Source organism: Chiloscyllium punctatum, chromosome 39, assembly GCF_047496795.1.
Source record: "Chiloscyllium punctatum isolate Juve2018m chromosome 39, sChiPun1.3, whole genome shotgun sequence".
In the NCBI taxonomy this organism is placed as follows: domain Eukaryota; kingdom Metazoa; phylum Chordata; class Chondrichthyes; order Orectolobiformes; family Hemiscylliidae; genus Chiloscyllium; species Chiloscyllium punctatum.
The window spans coordinates 21,545,265-21,561,235 of record NC_092777.1 but is presented as its reverse complement, the minus strand read 5'-3'; the positions used below and the strand labels follow the sequence as shown (position 1 = coordinate 21,561,235).

At 38.2% G+C, this 15,971-nt stretch overlaps 1 protein-coding gene and 1 pseudogene across 4 annotated transcripts in view; both read left to right on the top strand.

Moving 5' to 3' along the window:
• Positions 1-15,971, top strand: part of map2k4a (mitogen-activated protein kinase kinase 4a) — a 176,067-nt gene that overhangs the window by 144,697 nt on the left and 15,399 nt on the right. The gene's annotated exons all lie outside the window — the stretch shown is intronic.
• Positions 3,487-3,598, top strand: LOC140464246 (U6atac minor spliceosomal RNA; annotated as a pseudogene).

The following is a 15,971-nucleotide window of genomic DNA, read 5'->3' as shown; positions in this document are numbered from 1 at the left end:
GGGTGTAGGGGATTATCTCAGCCTAATTTTAATTAATGGCATATCATTGGTCTCAACTTCAGATCTGTTTAGCCCTAAATAGGCAATCTTACTTGGATCCCACCAGGCCATCTGGTGTAGAAAATAGAGACTTTACACTCTATTGTCTACATAATTTGAAAGTATTTTTGTGAGAGGAATCTTTCCTCCCAGCAGTTTTGAATGTGCCTAATGCGTTTATGCTGGATGTTAAAAATGAGCAGAAACTGTTTGGGCCAAATGGACGGTTTTCGTAATGTATTTTCTGTGTCACTGCTTAAGTACAACTTGTTTGTTTGTTTATTTTTAATTGCCAAATAAATAAAAATAAATTATGTTAAAGGCCCACAGTTCCTTTGGAACTCAAAACAAACTTGCATGTTTAATATTAAACACTTTTAGATTACCTGATTTCCAGAGAGGCACAAGAGTTAAAGTTCTCTGATATTTTTCAGCAGCTGGCATTTAATCAGAATAGTATACATGAGAAAAAAAAGGACTATTTTTGGAGAGGGTGGCATAATGAGAAAGATAAGGTTGGGAATTTCAGTACTTTGAGTTGAGAAGTCATGGCAGACTTTATTCATCCCTCGTATTTGCCAAGTAACCATTGTTGAAATTGGGAAGTATCATTCTACGGTGGGGGTAAACAATTGATCATGATTCCTTCAGCTAATTTATGCTGTAAGTAGAAACAATGCATTTCAGTGTTTGAACTTAAAAGTTGCTAAATGGTGGTTGTCATTAGCGAGATTTGAAAAGTTGAGTAGTTGTAATCTTAATGTGCTTACTGTTGATATATTACCATTTTTAATGATTTGAATATTTCTGCAATGTCCTTTATCAATTCCAGTAACTGGGCTTGTAAAATGTACTCTTTGTTTACAGTGTTCAATCGCTTGTGGTGTATTTCCAGTAAACTTTAACCTATTATTGCTTTAATGTCAAATTTTGTGACTTCAGTGTGATATCATTGGTCCACCAAGTGTATTTGTGACAAAATAACTTCACAACATTTCAAAGTGTTGTACATTAACAATTTCAATATTAGAGTTTAATTCAATAGGAAGTCCTACTTGTTGCTGACCTCATGGTGGAGGCATATTCTGTACTGTAAAAAGTATTTTCAAAGTATGGTATGTAGACTGCAGCTTGGATTAGTGGCTGACGTCCTTTTCTTTCCTATCTAAATTTGGTAGCCCTTCAACTGATGGTCATTCTTGTGTTTGTATTTATGCCAAGTGAGTGTATCACTTCAAACTCATTATGCAATTTGGTCTTTCCCAGTCCAAGTGAGTTCAGGAAAAAGGTATGTGACTTGCATCATAATATGCTACTTCCTGTTTGATACAATAACCATTTCTATCCTGGATTAGACTTTGTTTTAGCCGTCTGTACCAGCATGGAAATGAAAGTACATTATTTACATGTGGAGTTGGGGAAAAAAAAGTATTGCTTTGGTAAACTTGAAAACTTGGCTGATTAGTATAAATTGTTAAATATATTAAATTTGTATTCCTGGATTATTAACTAAAACAAGTAGTTCTGTAAATTATTTTGAATCATTTTGCAGTGGGCAATAAATTGAATACTTTTTATTTTCACCTTTGCTAGAAGAATTATCTCCTGGAGCCAAAAAACAACTTTGAATTTACTAAGTGTAGACATGACCTAAGCTTTGGAAGTAAGCACTTTAATATGGGCCAGCACCAACTGATGTAATGTTCTAAGTTAAGGCAGTAAAAGCCCGAAACTGAGATGACATCATTGGCTCTATTCAACTTATTCTGAATGAGTGAGCTGAGGTATTTTTCATCTTGAACTACTCAAGTATTAAGTTGACATCATCGGCATCCCTTTGATAAAGTAGATTTTGCTCACAGCATAGGCATTTTAGGAATTCCTATTGGTGATGTTAGCAATGTGGACTATAGCCACGCTGCTTTCAGTTATTGTAGAAAAATTGTAACATTAAACTGGGATTCAATGTTTGTGTATTTACCTGAAGGTCTAAAAAGTGTTATTGTTTCAAAAATAGATTGACAGTGTCTTCAAATGTTACTAAAACATGGAATGGCTTGAAATAAATTCAAGATATTGCTTTAAAACCTTAAACCAATGGACTGTTGCAATATGAGGTCTGAAATACTAATGTGCACTAGGTGCATTTAACTTTGAACATCAAAGGAAATGGTGATAAACACACTGAAAGATCTGCGAACAAAAATAGGGATGCAAGCTTTAGGCACATTGATCGAATAGTGGATTAACTAGGTTCTTTTCAACATAGTTTAGTTCAGATAATATAAGAATATAATGTCAACTAAATTGAATGCAGTTTGCTGAACATAACAGGATCGCAAGTACTTAAAAACAAGTAAACTATTTGAAATTTGAGCAAATAAATAGCTAATTGATCTCCATCCTACCAAGTAGGGACGTTTATTATACTGAACAAATGCATTTTTCAAAAAATAGCATTGTTTTAAATTTTTTTTATTCTATAAAACTGTGGTTCTGAAGTTCTTTTTATTTAGTTACCCATGGCCTGATCAGCCGCTTTTATATTATTGTGGCTATCGTTAACTTTTTAGTCAGATGCAAAAAATATTTTTCACAATCCTTTCCAAACAGACCTTCTGCTCTGTAATACATGTATGGGGACGGGAAAAGAAAATTATTCTCTCCTTCATTACTATAAGCAAACAATTGTATTTGTATCACACTGTTGACCAGACCAAGTCACTGTTGCTTTTCAAAAGGAATTGGAAGATACTAAGCAGGAAGAGTTCATTTGAAAGGATGATCATGAAAAATTGAGGTTTTTGAATGTGGAGAGAAAACAAAACTTGAATTCAGGCAGGAAATTCTAAAGTGTAATAGAATACTTGCTGGTGACTCACTTATCAATGGTGGAATAAGCTCGAGAGATTTTGTATGTTGAATTTAGAGAGCTATGTTCTGACTATTAGGTTGGAGAAGATTGGACCCATAGTATTAAAGTTGAGGGCCAACAGAATGAATTTGAAAATAAGCATGGAAGTTGTACTCACTTCACAGGATGGCACTGTGACAGATAGGCAAGGATACAAATAAAGCAGTATGATGCTTATCGTTGTATACCAGCCACACATGATGCTTTGAGGTTAGAAAAAAATTGTGTTGGATCTGTGAGAAGTTTGGGGTAGCAACTACATGGAGAGATTTGCCGCTGGCTGGGTGAGGTAGTGGAGTGAGTGCCAGTTTGAAAATGGGATAGTTGTTTTGGTGATGCAGTCAAAGTGGAATTTGAAGTTAAGGTCCAAGTTGAGTCGGACTCATTGCAAGCGAGAAGAGTGATGGATCAAAGTTGCTTTTGATATCTTAAGCAAAGTACTCGCAGCGTATCATGATTTGATGTTGGGCTGGCAACTGGACAATATTGTTAAATCGTTGACTGAACGTTTGACTTCTATTGCTGCTTACATTGCCAAGGAGTAAAGAAGAGAACATTTGCACTCCCCTTGGTAAGGTTGGAAGGTGTCCTGGTGGCCTTGGTAAGGCATTGCCATCTACCTCCATGGCATCTAACCATGTTTAGGGCCCTCTTAAGATGCAGTGGTAGGTCCCTACCCCTAGCCTGGGAGGTCTGGATTCACATCCCCCGTGCTCCGGAGGTGTGTAATAACATCTCTGATAGGTTGGTTCTTAAAAATAGGTTTTAAAAAACTGTTGAGAAACAGTTCTGCAGATAATGTTGTATATATTGCTAATTGTCATTACAATTATATATCCTATGTATGCTGAAGTAATCAAAATAATTTTTAGACATATTTTATAGAGCAAGTTCTGTCAACCAACTAGTGCTAATCAGACAAAACTTAAGGATAATTCAGCTTTCAGTGTATCTTAGATCGTTAATATAAATCAAAATTACTGATCTGCTAAACAAGTGAACAAACTACAGAAATTTCCAAAATGCGATAGCAATACATTTAAACAGAATGTCTCATGGTTATCAGATGAGGTATGTGTCTGCTGTATGAATGTGATGTAAACTCTCAGCCTTTTTCCTGCTGATCAGTCTTCCAAACAAATCTAAAGGCTACTTTGAGGAAACAATGTGAATTTCAGAGATTTAGGCCATTGTTCAAAATAACTTGTCTGGTCTGAGGGCTGCACGGTGGCTTCTCCTTGGGGATGTTGTTTACTTAGGAATACAAGAATCATGTCTGAACCACACAGGAAAAGTAGTGCCTGGTGTACTTCTGTTTTGTATTTTGAAGTTGTATTGCATGAAATGCAGTAGCGAATGTTCTGTTACTACAAGTTAAGACCAGAACTTGAAGTTTTGTTAAAAATTACACAACACCAGGTTATAGTCCAACAGGTTTAATTTGAAGCACACTAGCTTTCGGAGTGACGCTCCTTCATCAGGTGATAGTGGAGGGCTCGACCGTAACACAGAATTTATAGCAAAAATTTACAGTGTGATGTAACTGAAATTATACATTGAAAAATTGATTCTGTTAAGCCTTTCATTAGACATCACACTGTAAATTTTTGCTATAAATTGTTACAATCGAGCCCTCCACTATTACCTGATAAAGAAACGTCACTCCGAAAGCTAGTGTGCTTCCAATTAAACCTGTTGAACCATAACCTGGTGTTGTGATTTTTAACTTTGTACACCCCAGTCCAACACCGGCATCTCCAAATCTTGAATTTTTGTGGAAGGGTCACATCCGAAGCATTAACTCTGATTTTTCTGCACGGATGCTGCCAGACCTGCTGAGCTTTCCCAGCAACTTCTGTCTTCGTTTCTGATTTACAGCATCTGTAGTTCTTTCATTTTTTATTTAGATTTGAATTTTTATTGTTTCTCCTATTCCCAGGAAGCACTTCATCAGTGAAGTTTGTTGTAATGTTGTCTTGAGTGTATCATCCAATTTTCATATGTTAAGCTTCCACAGAGTGTTTTTTTTTCTGTCAAGTGGGGCAAAGGACAAAAATTGTCCAGTGCACCTGGAATAATTCCTTCGGCTTTCTTCAAAATAGTGTCATGGATTTCTTGTATCCTGCTGAAGTTTGACGTCAGATCCAAATGACACCAGTTCTCACCAGGTTCCAGTCAGGCGAGGAACAAGGAACAAGTGCAGCTAAACACGTGGCTACAGGGTTGGTGCAGGCGGGAGGGCTTTAGATACTTAGGTCATTGGGGTACTTTCTAGGAAAGGTGGGATCTGTACACTAAGGACGGGTTGCACTCAAACTGGAGGGGCAATAGTGTCCTGGGCAGGTGATTTGCTAGAGCACTTTGGGAGGGTTTAAACTAGTTTGGCAGGCGGATAGGCATCAGAGCTACAGATCAGAGCAGAGAGTAGTTGTTGAACGGGCAAAAATAGAATGCAGAGTGCCTTAAGAAGGATACAAAGTTGATAGGGCAAAGGGAAGGGTTAAAATGTGTCGCACTGCAAGGAGTGTCAGGAATAAGAGTGATGAACTTAGAGTATGGGTGAGTATTTGGAACTCTGATGTTGTGGCCATAATGGAGACTGGATGTTCCAGGGTTTGGATCTTTCAAAAAGAATAGGGAGAGGGGTTAAAGAGGAGATGGAGTATCATTGTTAATTAGAGAGTGTATCACAGCTGCAGCAAAGGAGGGTTTGTCTACTAAGTCAATATGGGTGGAAGTCAATAACAGAAAAGGAACAGTCACTTTATTGGGTGATCTCTGTGCACCCCCCATAGCAGCAGAGAGGTGGAAGAACAGATAGGACAGCAGATCTTGGAAAGGTGCAGGTGTTACGAGTTGTTGGTACGGGTGACTTCAGGTTTCCCAATATTAATTGAAACCACCTTAGTGCAGATGGTCTGGATGGAGCTGATTTTTGTCAGGTATGTCCTGGAAGCATTCCTGTCTCAATATGTAGATAGGCTGACTAGGGGGGACTAGCTAGGCAACGAGCCAGGCCAAGTATGAAATCACATGGTGGGGGAGCATTTTGGTGACAGTTTCCTCACCTTTGCCATAGCCATGGAGCGGGGTAGGCACAGATAGTATATGATGGTATTTAATTAGAGGAGGGGAAATTTATACTGCTATTAGACAGAAGCTGTGGAGTATAAATTGGGAACAATTGTTCTCCAGGAAATGCAAGTCAGAAATGTGGAGGCTGTTTAAAGTGCACTTGTTGCAAGTGTTGGATAACTTTCTCCCACTGAGACAGGCAAGGAATGGTAAGGTGAAGGAGCTTTGGATGACAAGAGAAGAGGAGCTTCTCATCAAGAGGAAGAAGGAAGCTTAAGGTTGAGGAAGTAAGGATCTTTCACAGCTTTAGGGGATTACAGGGTAGCGAGGAATGAACTCAAAATGGACTGAGGAGAGCTAGATGGGGGCACAGAAAAGGCTTGGCAGGAAGAATTAGGGAAAAACCCAAAGGCGCTCTACACTTCTAATAGAATGATCAGACAGGGTTGGGCCAATCAAGGATAGTGGAGGGAACTTGTGCCTGGAGTCTGAAGAGGTAGGGGAGGTCCAAAATAAGTTTTTTGCTTCAGTATTCGTGAGTGAGAGGGACCTTGTTGATAGTGAGAACACCGTGGACCGGGTTAATAGACTTGAACAGATTGATGTTAAGAAAGTGGGTGTGCTGGAAATTCTGGGAAGCATCAAGATTGCTAAGTCCCCAGGGTCAGACCAGATATATTCAAGGTTACTACAGGAAGCAAGGAATGCGACTGCTGCACCTCTGGCGATTGATCTTTGCGTCCGCTCTCTCACTCGCGCTCTCTCGCTCGCTCACCCCATGGGAGTAGTACCGGATAATTGGAGGGAGGTCAATGTTGTTCCTCTGTTCAAGAAAGGGAAATCCCTGGTAATTACATACCAGTCAGTCTTGTGTCTATGGCAGGCAAGGTACTTGAAAGGATTCTGAGAGATAGGATTAATGACTATTTGGAAAAACATAGTTTAATTAAAAATAGTCAGCATGGCTTTGTGAGGGGCAGGTCATGCCTCACAAGCCTTACTGAGTTCTTTGAGGATGTGACAAGATAAGTTGGCAAAGGTCGAGCAGTCGGTGTGGTGTATATGGATTTCAGTAAGGCATTAGATAAGATTCCCCATGGTAGGCTCATTCAGAAAGTTTGGAGGTATGGGATAAAGGGAAATTTGGCTGCCTGGATACAGAATTGGCTGGCCGAAAGAAGACAGGGAGTGATAGTAGATGGAAAGTATTCTGCCTGGAGGCCGGTGACTCGTGGTGCCCTGTGACTAGCAGGGAACTGTTCTCAGGCCTCTGCTCTTTGTAGTTTTTATAAATGACTTGGATGAGGAAGTGGAAGGGTGGGTTAGTAAGTTTCAGATGACACAGAGCTCAATGGTGTTGTAGATAGTGTCAAGGGCTGTTGCAGGCTACAATAAGACATTGACAGGATGCAGAGCTGGACTGAGAAGTGGCAGATGGAGTTCAACCTGGATAAGTGCGAAGTGATTCATTTTGGAAAGTCGAATTTGAATGCTAAATACAGTGTTAAAGACTGGATTCTTGGCAGTGTGGAGGAACCGCAGGATCTTGGGGTCCACATACATAGATCTTTCAAAGTTGCCACCCAAGTTGATCGGGTTGTTCAGAAGGCATATGGTCTTTTGGCTTTCGTGAACAGGGGGCTTGAGTTTAAAAGCCACAGCTCTATAAAACCCTGGTTAGCCCACACTTGGAATATTGAATCCAGTTCTGGTTGCCTCATTATAGGAAGGATGTAGATGCTTTAGAGAGGGTGTAGAGGAGATTTACCAGGATACTGCCTGGATTGGAGGGCATGTCTTAGGAAAAGAGATTGCGTGAGCTCGGCTTTTCACACCGGAGAGAAGAAGGAAGAGAGGTAATACAAGATGAGAGGCATGGAGTAGATAGTCAGAGACTTCTCCCCAGGGCAGAAATGGCTGTCACAAGGATTCATAGTTTTAAAGTAGTTGGAGGAAGGTATAGGGGAGATGTCAGAAGTAGGTTCTTTGCACAGAGAGTAATGGGTCCTTGGTGGTTACGTTGATCTTCGGTTCAGATAAATGTTTGGCACAACATAATGAGCCAAAGGGCCTGTACAGTTCTATATTTTATTACCTTGGTGCTGATTTGAGGTATAAATTTTGATATTTCTTTCTTTCAAGTTTCTTTGGGATTTGAATCGACAACTTTGATTCAGGCCAGCATGCTTTCAGCTAAACATTTGCATTCATATGGTGTTTTTGAGTCACTCATTCAAAGTATTTCATTCTTGATATATTGCTTTGACATGTAGTGTCTGTTTTTCAGACAAATGAGGGAAGATATTTTATGAAGTGATGACCAAGTGTTTTTTTGGTGGTGAGTGAAGGAAATAGTTTGCCCAGGGTGCCAGTAAAATAATGTCCTCCATGTTAACCACACAACCTGGGATCTTGGCGAGATCCCATTAAGAACAATGGCAATTTGGGAATTCATGTTTCTTTTCCCTTGTACTGAGGTATTTAAATACATAAATAGCATTTATTACACAATAGGTTCTGGGGGCAGCGTGTGCACATCCAACCTACTATGGAGGCAAAAATGTTTGAGATAATCTGTAACAAATGTATATTAACGCTATATAATCTATTAACACATTTTTAACTTCTGACCTGCTATGTTTGAATTTTAATTTGCAAAGTGTTTTGTAAACTGATGAAGCCCAATAAATAGTATTATGTACTGCTTTCATTTCTTAACCTTCATGCAGTGGAGTGAAATGTAATTCCAGTTAACTCAATTTTATGCTGAATAAATGATTTGCGGTGATGAGCTAAGTTGCGTAGAGTATAAAGCAAATGTCATCCGTAGTCCATGCTGTTACCTTAGCTGGGCAGCAATTGAGATGTAGGACAATTTGTATCAGTTTTGGAAAAGGGAATATTAGCCAAGTTTCCAGCTCCAGTGACTCATTGCTCGAAATTGAATGCGAATTTTAAGTAAGGAAGAGCTCAGCTTAATGGTGATGTCAGCTGTTGGACTTGAAGATCCATGAGTCTCATAATGGTCATCTTTCAAAGCATAATCTCTCAAATATGAAAGCTCCGAGAAAAACAAAGTGCAAAAATGGCCAAAGGCCAGTGAATTGTTACAATTTATCAATTACTCTGTTGAATAGGTTCTCTTCCCCACCCCCCACCCCCACTATTGGTGCTGCAAATTAGGTTTCACTGCTGTTCAGTATCTTCAGGCAAAAGTTGATACTTCTGTCGGGCCCATGACTAGCAATCTTGCAACTAATATGTTTAGCTATATCTGCACACTGCAAGACTTGTTTTGAAAAAAATGAATGTTAGTAATTTCAGCTGACTTCAATTTTCACATTTATTTTAAGCTTTATGTCACCTTTGAGACTTCTGAATACTTAAGTAGAATTTGAATTTACAGGCATTATTAGGGATAGGTATGGAAGGTGGGTGTATGGACATTGGCACAGATCAGCTGTAATCCCATTTTTCTTGAGTGATCTGAGTGTATACTTTCCAGCTGCTGAAAGCTTAGATGGTTAGTAAACTAGAAGTAAGAATTTCTGGAACAAAATCAAAAATTGCTGAAAAATGTGTTGTTTTCCAGCAGTTTCTGATTTTGTTTTTGATTTGTAGCATCCGCTGTTCTTTTTTTTAAAGCAATCTCTGGGTATATCTTGTGTGTTCATTCATTCTCCTCAGGTTTGTAGTTTCCCTCTTCTGTCATTCATTGCTCATGGAGGAAAAAGCATGTATTTTTGATGGCAATGAAATGAATTTCAGTAAATCCGAATTCTGGCAAGTATTTGTCTTAAAATTTGAATTAACAAATGTTATCACTGATGTTGAAGAGGAAAGAAAGGAAGTTCAATGAGAAAAATACATTTTACTTGAAGTACATCCACATTGAATAAGTGTTCACAAAATAAAAGTTTTTTAAAAAGAGTCAATTTTTCTTCCCAGTAGATCTAGTCAGATCTGCTGTGTTTGACATGAACCTTATCTGGGCAGTGGGTGGACTTCAACATAGGCAGATGTGAACTTAGTTGGCCCCATTATTTCTTGATTCTTGAACAAAAATAACACACTTTCCACATTTTAGTAATTCCTCCTGAAAGTCAATAGATGTCAATTGAGAACAGCACCACAGGCTTCCCTTCCTCCTTTCAGCCTTATTACACTTAATGTAAATGTAGACAATGGCCATTTGAGTAGGGTTCTAGAGCATGTATTAGCTGTGGGGTGATACTTCTGTGGGGGATTAATATCTTCAAAAGAAAAGGAGAAATATTTTGGGGACAAAGAAGGCTTAGTTTACAGCTTGACAAGGAAATATAAGCATGAAAAGTAATCCAGTAAAACTTCAATCTGAAAGTAATTCTGCTTACCTTCTGCTTTGGAATCGGGTGTGCTTTTTAAGGTTGGCTGAAAAATGGGCTTACAAAGCTCATAATCCACCCAGTTGAAAGCTGAGATTTGAAGAATTGACATTGCAGTATATTAGTATGTGAGTAAATCAAAGTATTTTGTGTGAATTCTATCTAAAGCAGGAAATCAAACTGCTGATTTTTTTTTAATAGCCCCTGTTGTTGTACAGCATCATAACCACATGGAAGATGATTCATGTGAATAAAATATGTAAAATCATCTTGTCGACTAAGCTGTGAAGTAAAAACCAAGAACGAAAATTTCAAAACAAAAAGCAATTTTATCACTCCTCTTATGTTAAGTAAATTTTATGTCTGGAATAAAATAAGCATGCCAGATGTTCTAGAAAAGACAACATTTAGAATAGTTTTCAATTCGAATGGAATTTTCTCAGCCTAGCACATTTATTTTCTAACAATCAAAAGGAAATAGATTCAGACATAGGTGGACTCATGGGATTGGGCTCAAAGCTTTGTAAATATAAAAGCAGCTGCTAAAGAAAAGAGGAAAGCTGCACTGTGATACTGTCATGAAAATCCAAGCTGAAATTAGTATGAGTCAGATGAACTGTTTCATCGCAAGTTTATTTATTGAGGGCAACATCTGAGGTGGATTGTTAGTTTTCAAAATGCAACATTTAATTGTCATATGCTTTGGTAAGGCAGACAAAGTGATCGCTTCACAGCATATGATGTTGCATGTTGGCCAGGAAATGAATTACTGTGCAGTAAACAGTTTTTCTGGCATTACTATGTGGAAATTCATGAAATATTGAGATGCAACCTGAAGGACCGCACAGATATGATTGAGTCAGAGGGAAAAGCAGTTTATATGAATTTGAGAACAGGGCTAGGCTATTCAGACCTCGTGCTGCAGTCTTGGTCATGGCTAATCATTGACTTCAGTATAAATTTCCCATGCTATCCCCATATCCCTTGCAGTAATTAGTATCTAAAATTCTTAACGATCTCTACCTTTATCTTATTTGCTGATCGAGGTTCCACGGCCTTCAGGAATGGCGAATTCTCTAAATTTACTTCCCACTGAAGAAATTCTTCCTCAGTCTCAAACCTAACTGGTTTGCCCCTCATCAGTGAGGGTGTCCATTTACTCTAGATGTCCCAGCCAGAAGAAACATCTTTTGCATCTATCCTAACCCTTTTTTAGAAAAAAAATTAAGTTTCTGAGAATCACCTCATTCTTCTAAACTTGAGAAAATACAGGGTGGGTTGCCTCAGTGTCTCTTTGTAGGACAGTCCTACCATTCTAGCATTTAGCTTACTTGAACCTCAGCTGCACACAGTCTATGAAACTTGTCTGTCTGTCTGTCGGAAATGGGACCAAAAATGCACACAGTATTTCAGATCTGGTCTCAAAAATGGTCAATGCAATTGCACCAAGATACCTATTCTCAAACCCTCGTGACAAAGGTGAAGACATTGTCTGTCTTCATAGTTATTTGCTGCACCTGCCTGTTAGTTTTCTCTCTGAACGTTTAAGTTCATCACCTTGACACTGGTGCAGGTACTGTCAAGGTACCCAATTTCTTTTCTTGCCATCTCTCTCAAAAGAAACAGCAGTCTTTCAGTGATTCCTATACAAATTTGAGATTTTTATATTGGAAAGAATGAAAGCAGTTTCTGGGTACAAACACAATTAGTCCACTTGACCAAAGATGGAGCAGCAATACCTTTCTTCAGTGCAAAGCTGTGTTCCTGATATTCATCAATACTACAACAAAATACACTGAATGTTAGAAACTTAGAATTTAAAAACAGCTGGGAAGAACTCAGCAAGTTCGACAACTAATTAATTGATAATCTCAATTGGAAGGATAATTCCTGGCTGCCAGAATTGTCGTACAAGAATAGAAAAAAATGTTCAGTTTGGTTTTTACTCCATAATTGATTAACGGCACCTGTTGGTGTTCCAGAAACTACTTGCACTCTTTACGAATGTATATATTTCCGTTTAATGTCAAGAATCATTAGAGGAAAAGGATTGTCTTTTATTTACTCCTCCAAGTAATCATCTTTAAAGTTTAATAACCTGCATGACCTTTGTTACTTCAATGTTTATATTCAAATTAGCCATAGTATTTGACACACTTGGGACGGGAGGGTCTGGATGGTTGACAATAGGATTCTAAAGAATCCAAAGGTGGCATAATGTTAAAATTAAGAGTTTTGCTAATTGCAATGCTGTCAGCAAGCATTTTCTCATGGACAGTAATGGGAACTTGGAAAACTCTTTTCTTCACAAAAAAACCTCTTGAGCCAAGTAAGATGAGTTAAGGTGCAGTTAAGCCTGTTTGTAATTGAACTGAGAACTTGAAAGGGATAGTTCCCAGGCCACTATCCTAAATATTTGATTATTTACATGTTGAGTGGTCTAATTTCTGCTAATTACTTACCCATATTGTTTAACCATTGATTACCTCTATTTAAGAAAATACTTTAGCAAAATACTTGAGGTTTTGAGGTCAACTTTTAATCCTTGCTACGATCACCTTTTATTGTGTCCAGTTAATTCTTTACCATATAATCCATGCCAGAACTGCAAAATGTCCTGAACATAGTTAACTCCTATGAGGGCATTTATTAAGGGGTTCACTTTGGCAAAGGTGAGTCTAATTTTATTTGATGTTTGCTGAACTCTAGCTGCTATTTATTGTTCTCATTCAAAATATAAACCACTTCAGTGAAGATGAACGCACTTAACTGTTTTCAAATATTTGTTGGCCGTGAGACCATTCTTAGGATTGCTTCAAGAAGAAAACTACTTTTTCCCTTTCATCAAACACTTTCGGGCAGATTGGCTTTAATCCCGGATACTATTCTTTTTGAAATTGTGCAACTCGGTTGCAAGTATTTATTTTGGCTGGTACCTGAACCTGCATGATGTGGTGACCTCCGCAATATAGACCGGAATCTTTAAATAATGAAGGTAAAGTCACCATAATCTTTAGTGGGCCATAGGACTTTTCTTTTTCGCTCTCTCGCATTACATAAAGACGACTGGCAGTGGTTTAACCTGAGGATCACCATGCCTGTCCTTGGTAACCTCAGCTGGTGTGAGAATTTAACTCTCACTGGTGTCACACTACATCACAAACCAGCTGTCCAGCCAACTGAGTTAATATAGGAGGAGGGGTGATAAGGGAAAACGTAAAATTAGCAGCAGAGCACAATTGTATTTGCTCCTGTTAATACTTTGAAACCACAAACTGTCATAGTAGTTGCATAGAAATATGCATTACAGTATAAATGTGGAAATGATTGCTTTTTTTGTGCTGTAATTGTGAAAATGGGCATATTGTATTTTAGAACGATTTCATATTTTCCTATTTAAAATCAACAAATCCACAGTTTTTCTGCTTATGTACCAGATAAAAATCTTTTTTTTTTGGTTTGTTTTATAAAACTCATTGCTTTTTCCTTTACTGTAAAATTCAAAACACAAATGTAGCATTCCCACTGTGTTGAATGTTTTTAAAAATCCACTGCAGTTACTGCATATTTCAGTTTTGCAAGAGGCTTAAATGTATTTTGGGCAAGCTAAGTGAGTAGGTAAATGCATGGTAGATGCAGTATAATGTGGATAAATGTGACGTTATCCATTTTGGGAGTAAAAACAGGAGGGTGGATTATTATCTGACGGTGCAACAATACCTGGGTGCCCACAGACGAGTGACTGAAAGTAAATATGGAGAGTGCATCAGGTAGTAAAGAAGGCAAATGGTATGTTGGTCGTCTTAGCAAAAGGATTAGAGTACACGAGCAAGGATGTTGTGCTCAATTGCACAGAGCCTTAGACCACAGAGAATATTGTGTGCGGTTTTGGTCTCATTATCCGAAAAAGGATGCTTTTTGCTATTGAGGGAATGCAGGTACAGTTTGCCAGACTGATTCCTGGGATGGTTAGACTGAAGCATGAGGGGAGGTTGAATCGTTTGGATTATGTTATTGACATTCAGAAGAATAAGGATGAAAGTCTCACAGAAATCTACAAAATTAAAACATGACTGGACAGGGGAGTCCAGAACAGGTCACGGTCTAAGGATGTGGGAAAAACCATTTAGGGGCTAAGATGAAAAGAAATTTCTTCATCCAGAGAGCGATGAGCTTGTGGATGTCACTACCCCAGAAACAGGTGAGGCCAAAGCATTGTATGATTTCAAGGAAGTGTTGGGTATAACACTTGAACTATACGGATCAAAGGATATATGGGAAAAGGAGGGGGAACAGATGACTGATAGGCATGATCAGCATGAAAGATGGTGCAGGGCTGAATGGCCTACTCTCTTCATTTTTTTTAACATTTCAATTAGGATGTCTCCAGTAATTGCAAAAGGTGAATTTTCACAAATTGTTTTCACCCATTTGTAATCTGATCTCCCTCACTTGGATTAGTGATAAAGGGACATGAGCACCTGCAGGACATCTTATCTACTGCAGTGTGATAATTTTATGCATAACAATCAATGCAAATCTCGGAATCACATTGCTTAGTTTTCTACATTTCTAAACGCATTTAAGGTTCTAGCGATTTTGCCAACTTGGAACTGCTTGGTCATGTGTCTTTGCTTCAATGGATAGTGGGTTGCTCTTTAAGCCTGAAGCATTTTATTAATAAAATAACTTCAAGTGGAGGTTCTGCTTAAAATTTGAAGCTATTACGCATTGCTAAGATTGTTGTTAGAGGGCTTAGCCAAGATTGTTTTCTTATGCATGTAGTAGCTTGCAATTGTGTAACTATCCAAGTGAATGGATAGGAAATTGTAGGTTGGTGAGTGCAGAGCAGAAAATCTGTGTTCATGTGTACAAAGATTCAGAAAAGTAAGGAAGAAACTTGATTCGAACTGATCCTGCACAATTTTTGTATTTAAATGCTCAGACAAAACTTTTGAAATGCCTTGATATAAGCATTGGCTAGTAGTTCATCAGTGATCACCAATTTTGTTAGTGTAATGAATTTCTGATTAGCTTTAAAATTCTGTGTATTGTGCTTAAGATCTTAGTTGAGCCAAGGATAGGTCATAATTGATTTGAAATTATCCGTAAATTGTTTTGAAATTTAAGGGCAGATTAATTTCTATCCTTTTTAGCTGTTTCATAGAGCCCATTTTAATTGTGTTATTCATGTCATCGTAGATTATGGAAAAGTTTGACACGATTGTGAACAGAGGGGTTGTTTCCCCACATGGGAGGATCTAGGACCAGAAGGCGTAGTGTGAAAATAAGAGGTCACCTTTTCAGGCAGATGAGCAATTTTTTTGCTCTGGGGAGTACTGAATCTATATAATTCTTTACTGCAGGACGCTATTGAGGCTGGGTTATTAAGTATATTCAGGGCTGATACAGATTTTTTCATCAGTAGGGGAATAAGAATTATGGGGATGAGATATGTAAGTGGAGTTGAGGATTATCAGATGACCCAAGTTCTCATTGAATGGCAAAGCAGGCATGATGGCTAAATGGCCTCATTCTGCTCCTGCATTTTATGGTCCTATAATAATCCTATAATTACA